The following is an 18702-nucleotide window of genomic DNA, read 5'->3' as shown; positions in this document are numbered from 1 at the left end:
ACCAATGAATCAACCTGGCATTTATCAGGCCAATCTTGTGAGTGGTGCTTACTAGATCAATCTTTTACATGGTTATAAGTGTTTACCTGATAGGGATGACCACACTAGTCCTTTCAATGATTCGGAACAGTAGCAAGATCTTACTTAGAGCACCCAAGAAGAAAAATAAGTGCAAATATACAAACCCAAGAATCAACCATGTCACATAGATTGAGCAGTCCACAACTTGTCCACCGGCTGTTTTCTCTACTTGTAGCACATCAAAGAGGTGGATTTCCAGCACCTAGCTCAATAAAGATGTCCTCAAGTCTCCAGAATGTGAATAGCTAGGGAATGCTTCCAATTTAAAACACTTGAAACAATGATATAAGAGACCATCCATTGAGTTTTGGAATTCAAATAGCTCTTTGATGAAACAACATATCAAATTGCTAGCCATGTGTCTGAAGTTTCATCCAGGTGCATCTAGCACAACAGCAAGCCAAGCTTGAGATCAATCCAATAGAGCGCAGATTTCCTGAACAGGCAATATGGTTCACCAGCCAACATCTACAGATAGGAGCTAGTGAGACGGTGGACGAAGAAAATGAAAAGAAATGACAGGAAAAAGAAATGCTAACATTCACATGTGCAAGATTTCACATACAAAATTATCAAAGCTTTTTCAACTTTGTATGATGCAAAAGCCATTACAGCTATATATCATCTTGATCCCAACAAAAAAAAAGTAGCCTCCAATGGAATTCGACCAAGTTCGATAGATGTTCATGATAAGATATCAACAAAAGCTGTTTCTTAAAGCTGAAGAACTATCCGATGTGTTAATCAGTGGCTACCTGGCTCAAATTGAAGCCATCAACATGAAAGAGACTCTCTATGGTAAAACCCGAGTTCCTGGACTACAAGTAAGTACTCCAGATAGTTTACAACATCAGATATTTCAGGCCGCTGTGCAGTAAAACAATTCTCAGCACATACCTTAAAACATTCCATGATCAATTGTGTGACATCAGAACCATCCTTGGAGTGGCACTTGTCTTCAAGGAAACTCCTCTGGACTGAGGACACTGTACAGTCATGCAGATCACTTAGAGAAAAAACATCAGGTACTCCAGATATTGGAAGATGGGATGGAACATGTAATCTGCTGAAACTGTATACATCAATTGAGGGAAGCACAGCACCTGCCATCTGCCCCAAAAATAATTATAACATAAAGATGTAATTTCCTGAATACTTTTCGTGTAGATAATCTACTAGAAGACTAACCATAACTGTACCTGACCTCATGAGTGGTGTGTGACAAATTAGAGTCATGTATTTTCAAAATAAAAATCCAGATTCTCAGAGGTATAAGAACATATGAAGCATCCATTTCTCAGAACTAATTCCTATACTTACATTTCCAATAGTAAATCTTCATTTGGGGATTGCCTAAGACCAAACCAATGGAACAGGCCCACTGTCAAACAGCAAGCTCTAATCATCCTCAGAAAAGCAACAGAATTCAAGAATGTAATCTTAATTAGGATGGCAAAATCCAGCCTTATCACAATTTTTAGTCAGCTTGAGTGGGAGAATTTGGGACACTTAAAGGGTGGCAATACAAAGAGGTGAGTTAGAATAATTTGCGAAGCATGGAGATTATACCAGGTAAAAAAGGAAAGGTTTCGTACTGAAAACATATTATACACATGTGAAAGGGATGTAAACATGCCCACCAAAACACCTCATTTATACGTGACCCTGTCAACTGATGTGCCTAGTAGATCCCAACTCACTTGGTGATTGGATGAGCAAGAGAAATGGCATAAAAAAGAGAGGGCCAAGGGAAAACAAGAAAAAACAAAAAAATCCAAGTATCAGTATATAGAATTTTGAGCTTCCAAGCCTCTGTCAGATCGGAATTAGTGAGTGATACAGAGTAACACACCAATATTTGATAAATTTGGAATCGCCTAATAGCTTATCTACACATATGTGCACACACAAAGACACGACATATGCTTCTATTGTGTTGTCTCATTCCACCTGAGAAATATCATGATTTTCTGGTGCATCTGAAAACACCCTATAAAGGTACCAATTTCTGGATTTAGGTTTCCATCAAAAGTTTTGGTCTAAGTAAAAAGATTTAGGGTTAACTGCAAGATCAATGATGGGCAATAGTTGAAACATGAGTGAAGTTAGATTTTTTAGGCTGCCATGTGGAGGCACTTAATATAAACTGCAAATTCAATAATGCTTCCATAGAACTGGCAAGTGTTGAAACACTTAGGAGTATCCACAGCAATGATATGAAAGAGATTTAATGAGAAGGAAAAGATTAGAGGAGGGAAAAGATGGATAGAAGAATCAATTAGAACCTAGCCTCTAATTCTCTTCTTTTTCTTCTAAAAGGTTGGTATTCACTAACCTCTCTCAGCTGGCCCTTATAAGAATTTTAGTGGCATAAACAACTTTCCTACACTTCAAGTCAATGTTGTTTGCTCATTCCACGTTGTATGGATTTGGCAAGGCCCAATCTCCAACCTGGGTTTATTGATAACATCTTCCAGCACAACATCAATGTAGCTATAGGAACAATGATAATGGCGCAAAAATGGCAATCGCCACTAGACTCAAGATCATGGAAAATGTTGGTCTAACTTCAATCTTTTTTGGCATCCTCACTTGGGTGGTGAATAATAGCCTAAGGATAAACTAAAGGCATGGTTTTCTTCTGTGTTGCCATAAAATTTGTTGTCATCTCTCTCTCTCTCTCTCTCTCAGCTCTAATAATAGTATGGTTTCAAAACCAGATGAAAGATCCTGCAGGATGCTGGAAGATGGTACATTCCAAACTGTTAGTATGGACCATCCCCTAATCATCCGGACATCCAAATTGACACATCTTAAGATATCCTTGTTGCGATTGTTGGGATAGGCAGGATGGTGGCATGTCTATTCCAAAGAAAACTAGGACAACTCCATCCCATAGGATTTAAAACTTTCGAACTAACATTGGCAATAAGTTCCAACTCATTGATAAATATGATGAGGGTTCTCAAGCATCAATCTTGCATATGTAGCACTACATTTCGATTGGTACTCTAGAATCTTCACGGGAAACTCATAGTGCATTAGCTTTGAAATTGGCTTACTGTTGGCTGCTACTGAAGCTATCAGCGGCTATGTTCTAATTACCTTGGGCATGCCACTCTGACATAAAACAGACTTTTGAAAATATTTTCATTGGCATTCCTTTACTTAAATCATCATCCATCTAATATGCAACATGAATCACAATATTGGACAACAGTAATGCAGTAGCTGATATTTTGCCCACCAAATCTTTATTATCCTTGCAGTTTAGCCTCTGCAATTGACAACCTAACCTCATCAAATAGACTAAACCATAATAAATAGTTAACTAAGTCTCTGACTCATGTTTTCCATAAAGCACAGCAACTTCCAGCTTGGTTTTCCTACCAGCATCACAATCCTTTGACATTCTACTCTTCATGCATCACGGTAGGAATAGATGGGGGATAAAGGATGTGCAATGAAATCCAATTTCAGGAGGTTATCCATGAGCTCAAATATTGGCTTTTAAGGATGATAGACACAAGTGGCTCCTATATAATTATTCTTCATATCAACTACCAAAGACTTCATATATGTCATGCCTTCTACTAGATAAGCAACAACTTGTACGCTACCCTCGAAGCCTTGAGAATAAGTGTTGAGGATTCACTTTCGTACTTACAGTCGTCATAAAGGGGTGGGGGTGGGGGAGAGAGGAGGAGAACAAAACAAAATTATTTTGCTTTGGTACCAAAGTAATGAGTCACCAATTAGGGATAGCTTGCATATGCATACGAAGACCTAGAGGGTCGAGAAAATTAGAACTTTGGTCACAAGGTCACTTTGCTGGCATGTTACAGGAAATGAGACAGACAATGCATTATTTGGTAATGACAACAAATAAGAGGATGTAGATATTCTATTTTTAGGTCTTCATAAACATATTGGTCCTTAACAACGGAATCTAGGCTTCATTGGATGATCAATGATGATTAACATGTGACATGTAAGTGAATTCAAGTTTTCAAGGTTGATTTTCGCACAGATATCAATATAAAATGCACATCTAATACTTCAATAGGATCAGCAAGTACACATTGAAAAGGTGAACCATAGGAAGGAAAAGGGATCAATTTGATGAACAAAGTAATTCGAATCACTATAATCATGAGTAAATTTGAAAAACGAAACAAAAAGTTAATCTCCACAGAAATATGACAATTCATAACAATGAAATTAAAGAGCTCAAGGACAGGAGAGATGAACAAAAGAAGCAAGAGATCAGACAGAAGCAGGAAATGGAGCCAAACCTAGCTCATCCTCGAAAACCAGTATTCATTACTCTTTTTCAAAAGCCCTAATTATAAGCCTTTTATCAGCTCAACTGACTCATCTGCACGTTGCTAATCTATGGTATGAAACAAGGATTCCTTGGGTGCCTTACATCTCTTCTCCTGACTGACCAAATGCACCACAAATTTGCCTCAAAGGGTTCTTAGCGACAGGAGACTAAAGGAGAATTCTATCTCCTTCACTAAGTGTCACGCTCCAAACCCAGCACCTGAGTTGGGCACGAGACACGACCACACAACCCTAGAGCAATGCCCTGAGGATCATGTAAGGCCTAAAATTTAACACTTCAAAATTTTAAGTAACCAATTAAATACCAAATCAATCAACCGATGTCACAGCTTCAAATCGAATGTAAACTTGTTCAATACAATTATTCAAATGTTCATTGGCATCAGAGAATTTAAACTAACTAAATTACTAAAGACTTCAGTCCTCATTTGCTCTCGCCCAAACCATCCAACTAAGCATCCTGTGAGTCTGAAAAAAATAAGAAGAAAATATGAGCTTCTCCAGCTCAGTAAGAATCACTGCACATGTACATCAAGCCAGTAAATAAAAGTAATATTTCTAAAACCAATGCAATTGAGAAATCTCCTAGGTATACAATAACTGGAATAATGTCACAAATATGCATATGTGTCATCATACATCATCAGGTGAAATCTTCATTCATTGTTGAATTTCATATTAAATGTTGTATCTTCTCACATTTTCGATCTGTCAATGTTTTATCCCTTTTTGGCTTTGGACTAACCCAGACCATACCTCAATCGCTTTCCAATCCAATTATTCTTTCATAAAAGCCTTTCAAGGCTGTCCCAGGATGAGCTCCTGGCCAGCTGTCCCACGTACGAAAGTCCGTGAGAGGCTGTCCCAGGCATGAGCTCCTGGCGGGTTGTCTCAGGCATGAGCTCCTGGCCGGCTGATTCACATGTCGAGGCTAGTCCAAAATACATCCCTTCCATTTAATTCTTGATTTTTATCGAATTATTTCAACTTACAGAATCATGAAATTGATAAATCATGTCTATAAGACTCATACCATCAATCATAAAATTCTTTCATAACATACTCGTATTTAAAAAAAATATTCATATAAGTCATATCTCAATGTCTCGAGCATAGAAAACTCACCAATTATAATTTCGATAATGCAAATTCCACATATAAGTCTAACAAATAAATAACATATATTTAGTGATGATCATGTACAGGATTCTTACCTTGATAAATGAGAATTCAAATTCACAGCCTTATAGTCAGGAAATCAAACCCTACTCGTTGTCCCCCTGGTCGTTAGACTGTTCTCCTATCAAACAAAATAAATTATTTTAACCAAATAAATTTTCTATATATATTGAGGTCATCTGACTCATACCCATGTCCCCCCCCTTTTTTTTTTTATATATATATGTGTATGTATATATGTATATATATATATATATCTATATATATATATATTTATTATTTATTTATTTATTATTATATATTTTTTTATTTATTTAGAGAAGAGAGAAGAGGCTTCTTCTTCTTCTCTTCCCCACGTTCGAAAACAGGGAACCCGAACCCCATTCGAACGTCTCCCTTCATCCCGACCAAGAGAGCACCTCCGGCCACCTTCCCCGGCAACATCCCGACGCCGGCGATGCTACCATGTCGGCGGCAGTGCCACCCTCCTTGTTGTCGGTGGCAGAGAAGGAAGAAAAATCACACAAACAGGGTATCCCTGTTTGAGCCCGAACCGGCACCTCGCTGGCTTCCGAACACCCCATGGCCGGAGAGACTAAACCGAAAGGAAGGAAGAAGGAACATACCTTGTTCCGACGGCCAAAAACAGCTCCGGCGACCCCTTTTCTTCCGATCAACCACCACGGTAAATCTTTGAGAAAAATCTCTCAAATCCCTTGATTTACTTCGAAATTTTTGTTGTAAATTCCTAAAGGAAGGATGGGGGATCTTATAGTGGAGGTTTCCTACCCTAGCCGGACTCTTTGAGTCCGATTTTGCCGGAATCGTGAAGGAAGAAGACTCCGACTAGGAGTCTTCCTCCTCCTCTGAATTTTTTTTTTTTTTTTTTTTTGTGTTGTTGGGCCGTCTGGGCTACAGGCCCAAGTAATTGGGCCGTTACAATCTCCCCCCCTTAAAAAAATTTCGTCCTCGAAATTTACATACCTGAGTTTTCAAATAGTTGTGGATGCTTGATCTTCATTTCTGTCTCGAGTTCCCATGTAGTCTCTTTCTCGCTATGATTGCTCCATTGGATCGTCACATAAGGAATAATTCGATGTCGTAACACCTGATCTTTCTTGTCAACAATCTGTACTGGATATTCTTCATAAGTCAGATCCTTCTGAAGATGCAAAGGTTCATAACTCACCACATGACTTGGATCTGGAATATACTTTCTCAACATTGATACATGAAACACATTATGTACGCTAGATAAAGCCGGTGGTAAAGCTAACCGATATGCAACCTCTCCAATCCTGTCTAAAATTTTAAAAGGACCAATATACTTTGGACTCAACTTACCACGCACTCCAAATCTCATGATACCTTTAGTAGGAGAAACTTTCAGAAAAACATGATCGCCAATTTGAAATTTCAGTTTCCTTCTTCTATTATCAGCATAACTCTTTTGCCTGCTCTGAGCCGTACGAAGTCGTTTCTGGATTATGTGTACTTTTTCCACTGTCTGTTGCACTATTTCTGGTCCCAACAGTTTTTTTTCTCCCACCTCATCCCAACAAATGGGCGATCTACATTTTCTTCCATATAATACCTCGAAAGGAGCCATCTGAATGCTTGCTTGGTAACATTATTATAAGCGAACTCAACCAATGATAAGTGATTATCCCATGCTCCGCCTAAGTCCATGACACAAGCCCTTAACATATCCTTTAGGATCTGTATGGTTCGTTCAGATTGTCCGTCAGTTTGAGGATGAAAAGCTGTACTGAAATTTAACTTGGTTCCAAGAGCTTTATGAAGACTCTTCCAAAACTGAGAAACAAATCTACTATCTCGATCTGACACAATAGTAACTGGTACTCCATGCAGTCGTACTATCTGCTCTATATATAAGCCTGCCAATCTTTCTAAGGAAAGACCAATCCGAAAGGGTAAGAAATGTGCTGATTTCGTCAATCGGTCAACAATTACCCATACAGCATTATTATTTCGAAGCGTTTTAGGTAATCCAGTCACAAAATCCATAGTAATATGCTCCCATTTCCACTGAGGAATAAGAAGAGACTGCAGTGGTCCTGCTGGTCTTTGATGTTCAGCTTTTACTTGTTGACATACCAAACATTGGGCTACAAATTGTGTAATATCCCTTTTCATACCAGACCACCAAAAATTTCTTTTCAAATCTTGATACATTTTTGTGCTTCCAGGATGCATAGTGTAAGCCGAACAGTGAGCTTCCTCTAGGATCTCGTCTCTTAATCCTGAAATCTTGAGAACACATAGTCTGTTATCAAATCTCAATGACCCATCCTCATGTATCCAAAATTTTGTCTGTATACCGGATTCCACTGCATCTATGACCTTTTGTAACTCTGAATCCTCCTTTTGAGCTGCTTTAATCTTTTCAATCAGAGTAGGCTGTAGTACAAGATTTGCAAGCTGAACTTGAGAATCATGTGGTCGTATTTCAATTCCTGATTTCTTCAAATCCAGCAATATAGGCTTTTGTGAGGTAATTAGAGCAGCCAATACACCAGAAAATTTTTTACTTAAAGCATCGGCTACAACATTCGCCTTCCCGGGATGATAATTTATTGTCAAGTCATAGTCCTTCAATAGTTCCAACCACCTTCTTTGTCTCAAATTTAACTCCTTCTGAGTAAAGATATATTTTAAACTTTTATGATCTGTGAAAATCTCGCAATGCTCCCCATATAAGTAATGCCTCCATATTTTTAAAGCAAAATCACAGCTGCTAATTCTAGGTCATGAGTAGGATAATTTCGCTCATATAACTTCAATTGTCGAGAGGCATAAGCTATCACCTTTTCTTTTTGCATCAAAACACAATCGAGACCTTTACGAGAAGCATCGCTATAGATAGTGAAACCCTCCATCCCGGATGGAATGGTTAAGATTGGAGCAGTCACCAATCGTCTTTTTAACTCTTGAAAGCTTTGATCATATTCGTCTGTCCATTCAAACTTTACTTGTTTCTGTGTTAGACGAGATAGAGGCATGGCAATACTAGAGAAACCTTCCACAAACCTTCGATAATAGCCAGCTAATCCCAAAAAGCTGTGTATCTCTGATACGTTAGTAGGTCGGCTCCAGTCAACTACTGTCACGCCCCAAACCCAACATCCGGGTCGGATACGTGATGGCCGCACACTCCTTAGAGCAAGCCCTAAAGAATATGCAAGGCCAAAAATAAATATTACAACCTTAACATCCATAACAATTAATTTCAACAATAATTCATAAAATTTTGTATAGGTACAAATTAAATTTCTTCAGTTCTCTGATCAGGTACTATAACACTCTATCTATCCATCTGCTCACCCATAAATCTAAGCCATGGCCAATCATGAATATCCTGTATCTCTGAAAAGAAAAGAAAGATGAAGGGGTGTGAGCTTTACAGCCCAGTAAGAATTTCCATATCACACTGATATAGTAATATAGCCTGAAAATAAAGAATAGCAATAAAATATAAAATCTCATGTTCAATGTCCAGAATAATGCAAACATTCATAAATTTGCTGTCTTGTCAAAATAGATGCATCATCATATGTTAACAGGTGAAACACTTTTGTTCAACAATTGTTTCATGCCTTATCTTTCATTTCTCTTTTCATAATCACATGACTTTTAACATTTTCTTTCTGGCTCTGGACTATCCAATTCTATACCTCAGTCATCATCCGGATCGAATCCACTTAAAAAGTCTTTCAAGACTATCCCAGGATGAGCTCCTGGCCGGCTGTCCCACGTACCAAAGCCCGTGAGAGGCTGTCCCAGGCATAAGCTCCTGACGGACTGTCCCAGGTATGAGCTCCTGGCCGGCTGATCCACCTGTAAGCCAGTGGGGGCTGTCCCAGGCATAAGCTCCTGACGGGCTGTCCCAGGCATAAGCTCCTGGCCGGCTGTTCCACATGACAAGGCTAGTCCATACCATATATCTCTTTCTTTTCATTTAATCATTATGTGTTGATTTCATCAATCAATTCTGTCTTGCATTATAATCAATTCAGATATGTCATATCCATATAATCATGCTATCAATCTTTGATACATATATATTGACATAACATACTCATGCTCAAAATCAAATAACAGTATCTCAGGTATAATAAATTCATCGATCTCAAATCCGACGATGCAAAACCAACGATGCAAAACCAACAGTAAAATAGCATATATAATAGTGATCATGTACAGGAATTCTTACCTTTACCGATGACTGATCCAAACACAGAAATCAATGTTCTTCTTTGATTTATGAATTTCTCTAACAAGATATTCCACTCGATATCATATGCAGACAATCATCTCTTCATAACCCTGATCAATATAAAAATCACATATAGAAAAAATTATCGATAATCGATCCTAATAACACAGATCGAGGATCTCTCTTAGGATTAACCAAAATTAGGACTTGTCTATGTATCTGGATCCTCCACTGATCCATAAGACTTCTAGAGAGAGAAAATTCATGAAGAGAGAGAAAATTATATAGAGAGAAAGTGGAGAGAGAAAGTGGAGAGAGAAACCTTCGTATCCTTCCGATGAGGCAATCATGGTCGAGATCATCAGAGGTCCTATCAGGATGACTCAATATGAATCAAGTGTTACAAATTTCGAATAGGATCGGACTGAAATCAGACCTACCACACGAATTTCGGAGCAACCTCAATTCATCATATTTTTAATTCAAATATATCCTAGGGTTCATGATGCAATCAGAGAGGAAGAAAAGATCCTAGAGAGACAAAATCCGTAAAGAGAGAGAAAAGTCTAGAGAGAGAATCTAGAGAGAGAAAATGTAGAGAGAGAAGGTAGAGAGAGGAGAGAGAAAAGAGAGAGAAAGGAGGGAGAGGAGAGAGAGAAAATTTCTCTCTCTTCTTCTTCTTCTTCTTCTTCTTCTTTCTATTTTTATTTTCTTTATTTTTATTTTTCTTTTTTTTTTCTTTTTCTCTTTTTCTTCTTTCTCTTTTTCTTTCTTTTTTTTTCCTTTTTCTTTTCTTTTCTTTTCCCTTTTTCTTTTCTTTTCTTCTTCTTCTTCCTTCTTCCCGCGGTCAAAAACAGAGAACCCGCGCTCTTTCCGAGCGCCTCCCCCATATCCGGCCAGGTGAGCCACCTCCGGCCACCCTTTCCGGCAACGTCCCGACGCCGGCGGTGCTACCCTGTTGGTGGCAGTGCCACCGTCCCTGTTGCCGGCGGCAGAAAAGGAAAAAGATCACACAAACAGGGTATCCCTGTTTGAGCCCGAACCGGCACCTCGCTGGCTTCCCAAAAACACCGATGACCGGAGAATAAAAAGGAGAAGATGAATACCTTGTTCCGCCGTCCAAAGAAAGCTCCGACGACCCCCTTTCTTCCGATCAACCACCCACGATAACCTTTGAGAAAATTTCTCAAATCCCTCAATTTTCCTCAAAATTTTTGTTGTAATTTCCTAAGAGAGGACGGGGGATCTTTATACTGGAGGTTTTCTACCCTAGCCGGACTCTTTGAGTCCGATTTTGCCGGAATCGTGAAGGAAGAAGACTCCGGCTAGGAGTCTTCCTTCTCCTCTGTTTTTTTTTTTTTTTATTGGCTGTGGCTGATTCTAGACCGGGGTGTTACAACTACTTCCGCCACTTTCCTTGGGTCAACTGAGATACCCTCCTTGGAGATGACATGCCCGAGAAAAGTAACACTGTTCATCCAAAATTCATATTTTGTAGCTTTGCATACAGCTTCTTTTTCCTCAGAGTTTGTAATACAATCCTCAAATGTTCTTCATGCTTGAGTGAGCTTTTCGAGTAAATCAAAATATCATCAATAAATACAACTACAAATCGATCCAAGTATGATGCAAACACTCGATTCATGAGATCCATAAAGGCTGCCGGTGCATTGGTCAGACCAAATGGCATGACCAAAAACTCATAATGCCCATATCTAGTCCGAAAGGCTGTTTTTGATATGTCTCCAGGCTGTATCTTCAACTGATGGTAGCCAGAACGAAGATCAATTTTTGAGAAGACCTGAGCCCCTTGCAACTGATCAAACAAATCATCGATTCGTGGTAAAAGATATTTGTTTCGCTCTGTTACCTTGTTTAATTCTCAATAGTCTATGCAAAGCCGAAGGCTACCATCTTTCTTCTTCACAAAAAGTACTGGAGCTCCCCAAGGTGACACACTAGGTCTAATGAATCCTTTATCCAACAACTCTTGTAACTGCTTCTGTAGTTCTTTCAATTCTGCTGGAGCCATTCGATAAGGGGCTTTAGAAACTGAACTTGTACCAGGGATCAAGTCAATAGAAAATTCAATCTCTCGATCAGGAGGTAATCCAGGCAGGTCATCTGGAAAAACATCAAAAAAATTTTTCACAATAGGGATATCCTCTAACTTGAGTTTCTCATTCTGAGTATCTAATACAGTAGCTAGAAATCCTTCACATCCTTTTTTAAAAAATTTTTGAGCATGAATAGCTGAGATGAACTTCTGGTGAAAGAAGGGTTTAGTACTCTTAAAACTAAACTCTGACTGATCTGGAATTTGAAACATTATTGTCTTTTGGAAGCAGTCAACTGTAGCATGATATGCTGCTAACCAATCCATCCTCAAGATTAGATCAAAGTCCTTCATCTCTAAGACTAATAAGTCTGCTTTCATCTTCCTATCCTCAATACTTAGTACACAATCTTTGCAAATTGAATTAACCAAGATCACCTCTCCACTTGGTGTACAGACACAGAGATTATTTTCTAAAGGTGTAGGAGACATCTCTTTAGTCTTCTTAATAAAACTAGTTGCTATAAAAGAGTGGGTAGCTCCAGGATCAAAAAGAGTATAGACATTGTTGGATGTAATTTTAATCATACCTGTCAGATATTCATTTATCATTCAGGGCTATATGTCCTTATATATCTAAGCATATAATAATTCATGACATATATATATAACAACTTTTAGGAGATCGATTCAGTACCTGTCACCACTGAGTTAGAAGCATTAGCATCCTGTTGTGTAAGAGCATAGACTCGTCCTTGGGCCTTTGATTTTTGTTGTCCCGCATCTTGTCTTTGTACATCTTGGGGTGCTCGATTTGCGGAGGTATTCTGATAATTTTGAGGCATCTGCTGTCTCTGTGATTCTCCTCCATTGCGGCATACAACTGCTTTGTGGCCATCTCGTCCATATTTGTAACATTGTCCCCCAGGCCATGTGCAATCTCGTTTAAGATGGGATCCTCCACATCTATAACAAATAATGCTCCCCTGAGATTGAGTTTTACTTTCAACGGCAGTCTGGCTTGGTTTTGGGGTCTTTGGTTTGAAGGCTCGACTACTTTGACCTTGAGAATCAATTGCTCGACCCTTTTTCTTCATACTTTTCTCTCTTGCTGCTTGAGCATCATTGAGTCCTTTTTCTATTATTAAGCATTTGTTTACGACTTCTTTATAAGTGGGCAGCTCAAAAACAGTCACCAGTTGTTGGATTCTCTCCTTTAGCCCATTCTCAAATTTTCTGGCTCGAATATTTTCCTCAGCTATCAATGCAGGGGCATATCTTGACAATTCTTCAAATTTGGCTGCATATTGAGCAACTGTCATGTGGCCCTGAATCAGTCGATCAAACTCTTGAAATTTCTGGAGTCGGATACTCTGGAGAAAATACTTCTCATAGAAAACCTTTCTAAATTCTTCTCATGTAAAAGGTACATCATTTGGCCCTAACTTTCCAATTTTCATCTCCCACCAATCGGCTGCCTCACCTTGTAACATAAACGTGGCAAAAGTGACCTTATCTTCAGCAGGACATCTCAAAGCATGAAAAATTTTCTCTATTGCTTTTAGCCAGTTTTCAGCTTCCATAGGATCTGAAGTCCTTGAGAATGCTGGTGGTGCATATTTCTTGAAGTCTAACAAATTGATTTGACGTTCATACTGATTTTCAGCTCCTTGTTGCTGCTGGAACTGTCGCTCCTGAAATATTTATTGTATGATCTGCTGTTGTTGTCCCTGTTGCACCTCCAGTATCCTCCTCATATCTTCCCTCGCAGCCACTTGTTGTTGAACCAGTACTTGCATTAACTGAGCTGCAGTAATTTGTTCCCCAAGTTGAATTTCAGGTTCTCCTGGAGTTTCTTCCCCGGGAGTGACCTCTGCAGGCTCAGTAGGATGTTCTTATTGTAGTGCATCATCATTCGATGAGGGTGGAGCATTTTCTTGGGGTGTAGCTGGCTCCCAAGCATGAGAGCCATCTGCAAAATGAGTAGGTCTCCGATTTCGCCCACGCTCAGTCCCTCTTGCCATGTCAACCTACACAGTTTCACTTTAGTCAAGAATTTAAGAATAATATTTCATATTAGTCAATTTTCATCTAAAAGTCTACCCATATACTCTCTCTCTAAAATAAACCTTAGGATTCTTAAACCTAGGCTCTGATACCACTCTGTCACGCCCCAAACCCAGCACCTGAGTTGGGCACGAGACACGACCACACAATCCTAGAGCAATGCCCTGAGGATCATGTAAGGCCTAAAATTTAACACTTCAAAATTTTAAGTAACCAATTAAATACCAAATCAATCAACCGATGTCACAGCTTCAAATCGAATGTAAACTTGTTCAATACAATTATTCAAATGTTCATTGGCATCAGAGAATTTAAACTAACTAAATTACTAAAGGCTTCAGTCCTCATTTGCTCTCACCCAAACCATCCAACTAAGCATCCTGTGAGTCTGAAAAAAATAAGAAGAAAATATGAGCTTCTCCAGCTCAGTAAGAATCACTGCACATGTACATCAAGCCAGTAAATAAAAGTAATATTTCTAAAACCAATGCAATTGAGAAATCTCCTAGGTATACAATAACTGGAATAATGTCACAAATATGCATATGTGTCATCATACATCATCAGGTGAAATCTTCATTCATTGTTGAATTTCATATTAAATGTTGTATCTTCTCACATTTTCGATCTGTCAATGTTTTATCCCTTTTTGGCTTTGGACTAACCCAGACCATACCTCAATCGCTTTCCAATCCAATTATTCTTTCATAAAAGCCTTTCAAGGCTGTCCCAGGATGAGCTCCTGGCCGACTGTCCCACGTACGAAAGCCCGTGAGAGGCTGTCCCAGGTATAAGCTCCTGGCGGGCTGTCCCAGGCATGAGCTCCTGGCCGGCTAATTCACATATCGAGGCTAGTCCAAAACACATCCCTTCCATTTAATTCTTGATTTTTATCGAATTATTTCAACTTACAGAATCATGAAATTGATAAATCATGTCTATAAGACTCATACCATCAATCATAAAATTCTTTCATAATATACTCGTATTTAAAAAAAATATTCATATAAGTCATATCTCAATGTCTCGAGCATAGAAAACTCACCGATTATAATTTCGATAATGCAAATTCCACATATAAGTCTAACAAATAAATAACATATATTTAGTGATGATCATGTACAGGATTCTTACCTTGATAAATGAGAATTCAAATTCACAGCCTTATAGTCAGGAAATCAAACCCTACTCGTTGTCCTCCTGGTCGTTGGACTATTCTCCTATCAAACAAAATAATTATTTTAACCAAATAAATTTTCTATATATATTGAGGTCATCTGACTCATACCCATGTCCCCCCCCTTTTTTTTATATATATATATATATGTGTATGTATATATGTATATATATATATATATATATATATATATATATATTATTTATTTATTATTATATTTTTTTTATTTATTTAGAGAAGAGAGAAGAGGCTTCTTCTTCTTCTCTTCCCCACGTTCGAAAACAGGGAACCCGAACCCCATTCGAACGTCTCCCTTCATCCCGACCAAGAGAGCACCTCCGGCCACCTTCCCCGGCAACGTCCCGACGCCGGCGATGCTACCGTGTCGGCGGCAGTACCACCCTCCTTGTTGCCGGCGGTAGAGAAGGAAGAAAAATCACACAAACAGGGTATCCCTGTTTGAGCCCGAACCGGCACCTCGTCGGCTTCCGAACACCCCATGGCCGGAGAGACTAAACCGAAAGGAAGGAAGAAGGAACATACCTTGTTCCGGCGGCCAAAAATAGCTCCGGCGACCCCTTTTCTTCCGATCAACCACCACGGTAAATCTTTGAGAAAAATCTCTCAAATCCCTTGATTTACTTCGAAATTTTTGTTGTAAATTCCTAAAGGAAGGATGGGGGATCTTATAGTGGAGGTTTCCTACCCTAGCCGGACTCTTTGAGTCCGATTTTGCCGGAATCGTGAAGGAAGATGACTCCGGCTAGGAGTCTTCCTCCTCCTCTATTTTTTTTTTTTTTTTTTTTTTTTTGTGTTGTTGGGCCGTCTGGGCTACAGGCCCAAGTAATTGGGCCGTTACACTAAGCTGCCAAAAAAATCAAAACTTTATTGAAAACAAGTCTAGGTCCAGACAATACTTAAAAATAAAAAGGACTTCATAAAAGTTCCAAACAAATGTAATCGACTCCCAAAACTTGGTCTGTTCGAATTGCCCGTATCAGCACAATGTGAGCTGGATGGCAAATTTAGCTCCAATTCATGCAGATATGCACATGTGAGCTATTCAAAGTTTTGTGCCAATGTCCTAGAACTTTAAATGGCCTGAACTATGCCCATCCACCAAACCAAAATCACAAATAAATTGGATTGGTTGAAGCATAAATGTAATAACTACATTCAACTTTAAACAAGAATTGTTGAAGAAATACAAAACTAAATATGATTGACTCCCTTGAGCTCATCCTTTGAGAAACTCAAATAATCTTCCATGCATAAGTTATTCTTCCAACTGTTCATTTGAGAGCTAAAGTTAACCATTCAGATGACCCTTTAGGCAAGCTAAACGAATTCACATATTGTTTTCTTCAAACGTCTATATCTCGACCTTTTTGCCCTTTCTTTAGCTCAGTTCTTCATACTTGGACATCCTAACTGAGGTTTTAGGGCTACAATGCTATTAAACAATTTGGTCATCTCTTTCCTTTCTTCTTTGGTCAAGTGCCATTTGGCCACCCACTTCTTAGATAATTGGCCTAAATTTTCTTTGCTTGCACTGTGCGTTCTATCCATCTCAGCCTTTACTTCCATCTTAGCATTATCCACAAGTTCTGCACCCCCCACCGCCACCACCCTTCCACATCTCCACCCCCGCAAAAAAAAAAGAAAAAAAAGGAAACAAGAAAAAGTACACCGTTGTAGAAGAGAAAAAGAAACCTAATGAAGGACAGGAACTTTTGGAAGGGTCGGGTATATACCTAAGTTCACACGAGAGAGAGGCTCGCCGGAAGCAGGAGGAGAGAAACTTAGACCGCGAGTTCCGGGCCGGCCCATCTCTTTGCACTTGCCCAGCCGGTCCTGTATCACAATTGGCTTCTTAGACCACCCTTCTTGCCCAGTCCGGGCCCGTTAATGCTTTTTTTCATCTAAATCCTTCCGATACCCCTCCATGCCAGGTAAGCAAAATTCGATTTAAATAGTGGACCTGTGGAAATGATAAAACGATAGGACCTGTGAAACCCAGTAATATGGAAATAGCCGTCTATGGACTCATATCCTATATCAGCTAGTGTACAAGATTAAAAAATCTAATAATATCTTCTAATTAGTAGGATGAAAATAGACCAGATATTATCCATCCGAATCTACTTTCGTATCCAAATCTATTCGCAAAAATTTATGCATCCATACCTGCAAAGAAAAAAAAAAAAATATATATATATATATATATATAGACAACTATCATGTTCATATCTGAATATTTCGATTCTATTTATAATCTTATTTATTTTGATATAGCACTCAATAAATTTTTAAAAAAATATATAACCATATCTATTTTTTATCTACTTAGTAATATTTTTTATTTTTTGATCATAAAATTTATAATTTATATCCATATCTATTTTTATATTCTTTTATCTGCTTTGAATATGTACCCATTTAAAATAAATATATATATACATTTTTGCATCCGATGGATACCTGTATCTATATTTATATTCATCAAATAAAATAAATATGGATATGGATATATTAATATTCGATCCGATTACAATCCTACTGACTAGCCTTTCGTATGAGCTCCTGGGTCCTTATAAATGATATCTCAATGGATCTGACACAGTCCAAATATCCATTTGGGTTGAGTATGGGCTGGTCATAATATTTGTATTTGAATATAAATATATTTAAATCTTTCATCTGATGAGGATGTGAGAAATTAAATGGAATATATAATCGACCTGCCTGCCGCCATGATCTCTGTACAAAGAAGCAATAAATCCTAAGGTCGAGCACGTTTCGAAGGATCGTAGGGGCGCTCTATTTTTATTTGTTATTTTGGAAAGTAAGAAGGGGACGGGATCAAGGGAACCCCACTCAAGTATTTCCCTCGATGGATTTGGATGTCTACAACCTAGTCCAACTTGTATCCTTTAATTGAGTGGGACACATAGGATTGTTATCTCCACTCGACCCAACCTATGTACAAATGTGTTGAAATAGTTTGAATTTTCAGGCCCAAATTTATTGGAAGTTGGATTTAGATCAAGCAAATACTCACCTTCTGGCAGCTCTAGGCGAAATCATTAAAAAAAAAAATGAAAGAAAAAGAAAAGTAAAGAAAAGCTTTTGAGTGCAATGAGAGACCCATGGGCTGCAAGAACAAAGAAAACAACAAGCGACATGGTCAAGAGATTTTCAAGTGGAATTAATATAATTAAAATTAGCTGCCCTCAGCAAGCCTTGTCTCAATAATATGAGAATGTTATTGTTTGAACAGATATTCAAGCAATCAAAATTATTCAAAATACAGAGAACTCTTGACTTGATACTAGCCGGAAGGTTCTAAATATATAGTTTCTAGAGTTTGACAAAGTGAAGATAAGAAAGGCTTATGGTATATATAGTTAGACAATTGTCAAAACAATTAGTTTTATTGAATATTAAACCATCAAACATTCTAATAATCTTATCATAGTTGGGTGTTTCATACATAATTTGATAGTACTATGAGTGTAATTGAGCCAGGCCGAGTCAAGTATATAGGAACTCAAACTT

The 18702-nt window shown here is 38.4% G+C and overlaps 1 long non-coding RNA gene across 1 annotated transcript; it reads right to left on the bottom strand.

The window, feature by feature from the left end:
• Window positions 1-73: 73 nt before the first annotated feature.
• Window positions 74-16964, bottom strand: LOC140856929 (uncharacterized). The gene is made up of 3 exons (XR_012140466.1): window positions 16899-16964; window positions 979-1191; window positions 74-549 (listed from the first exon to the last, which is right to left on the bottom strand). It is a non-coding gene; the product is annotated as an uncharacterized lncRNA (long non-coding RNA).
• Window positions 16965-18702: the final 1738 nt, after the last annotated feature.

The sequence above is a fragment of the Elaeis guineensis genome, chromosome 4 (genome assembly GCF_000442705.2).
Source record: "Elaeis guineensis isolate ETL-2024a chromosome 4, EG11, whole genome shotgun sequence".
Taxonomy (NCBI): Eukaryota; Viridiplantae; Streptophyta; class Magnoliopsida; order Arecales; family Arecaceae; genus Elaeis; species Elaeis guineensis.
The sequence above is the reverse complement of the archived record's forward strand: the minus strand, read 5'-3'. Positions and strand labels throughout refer to the sequence as shown.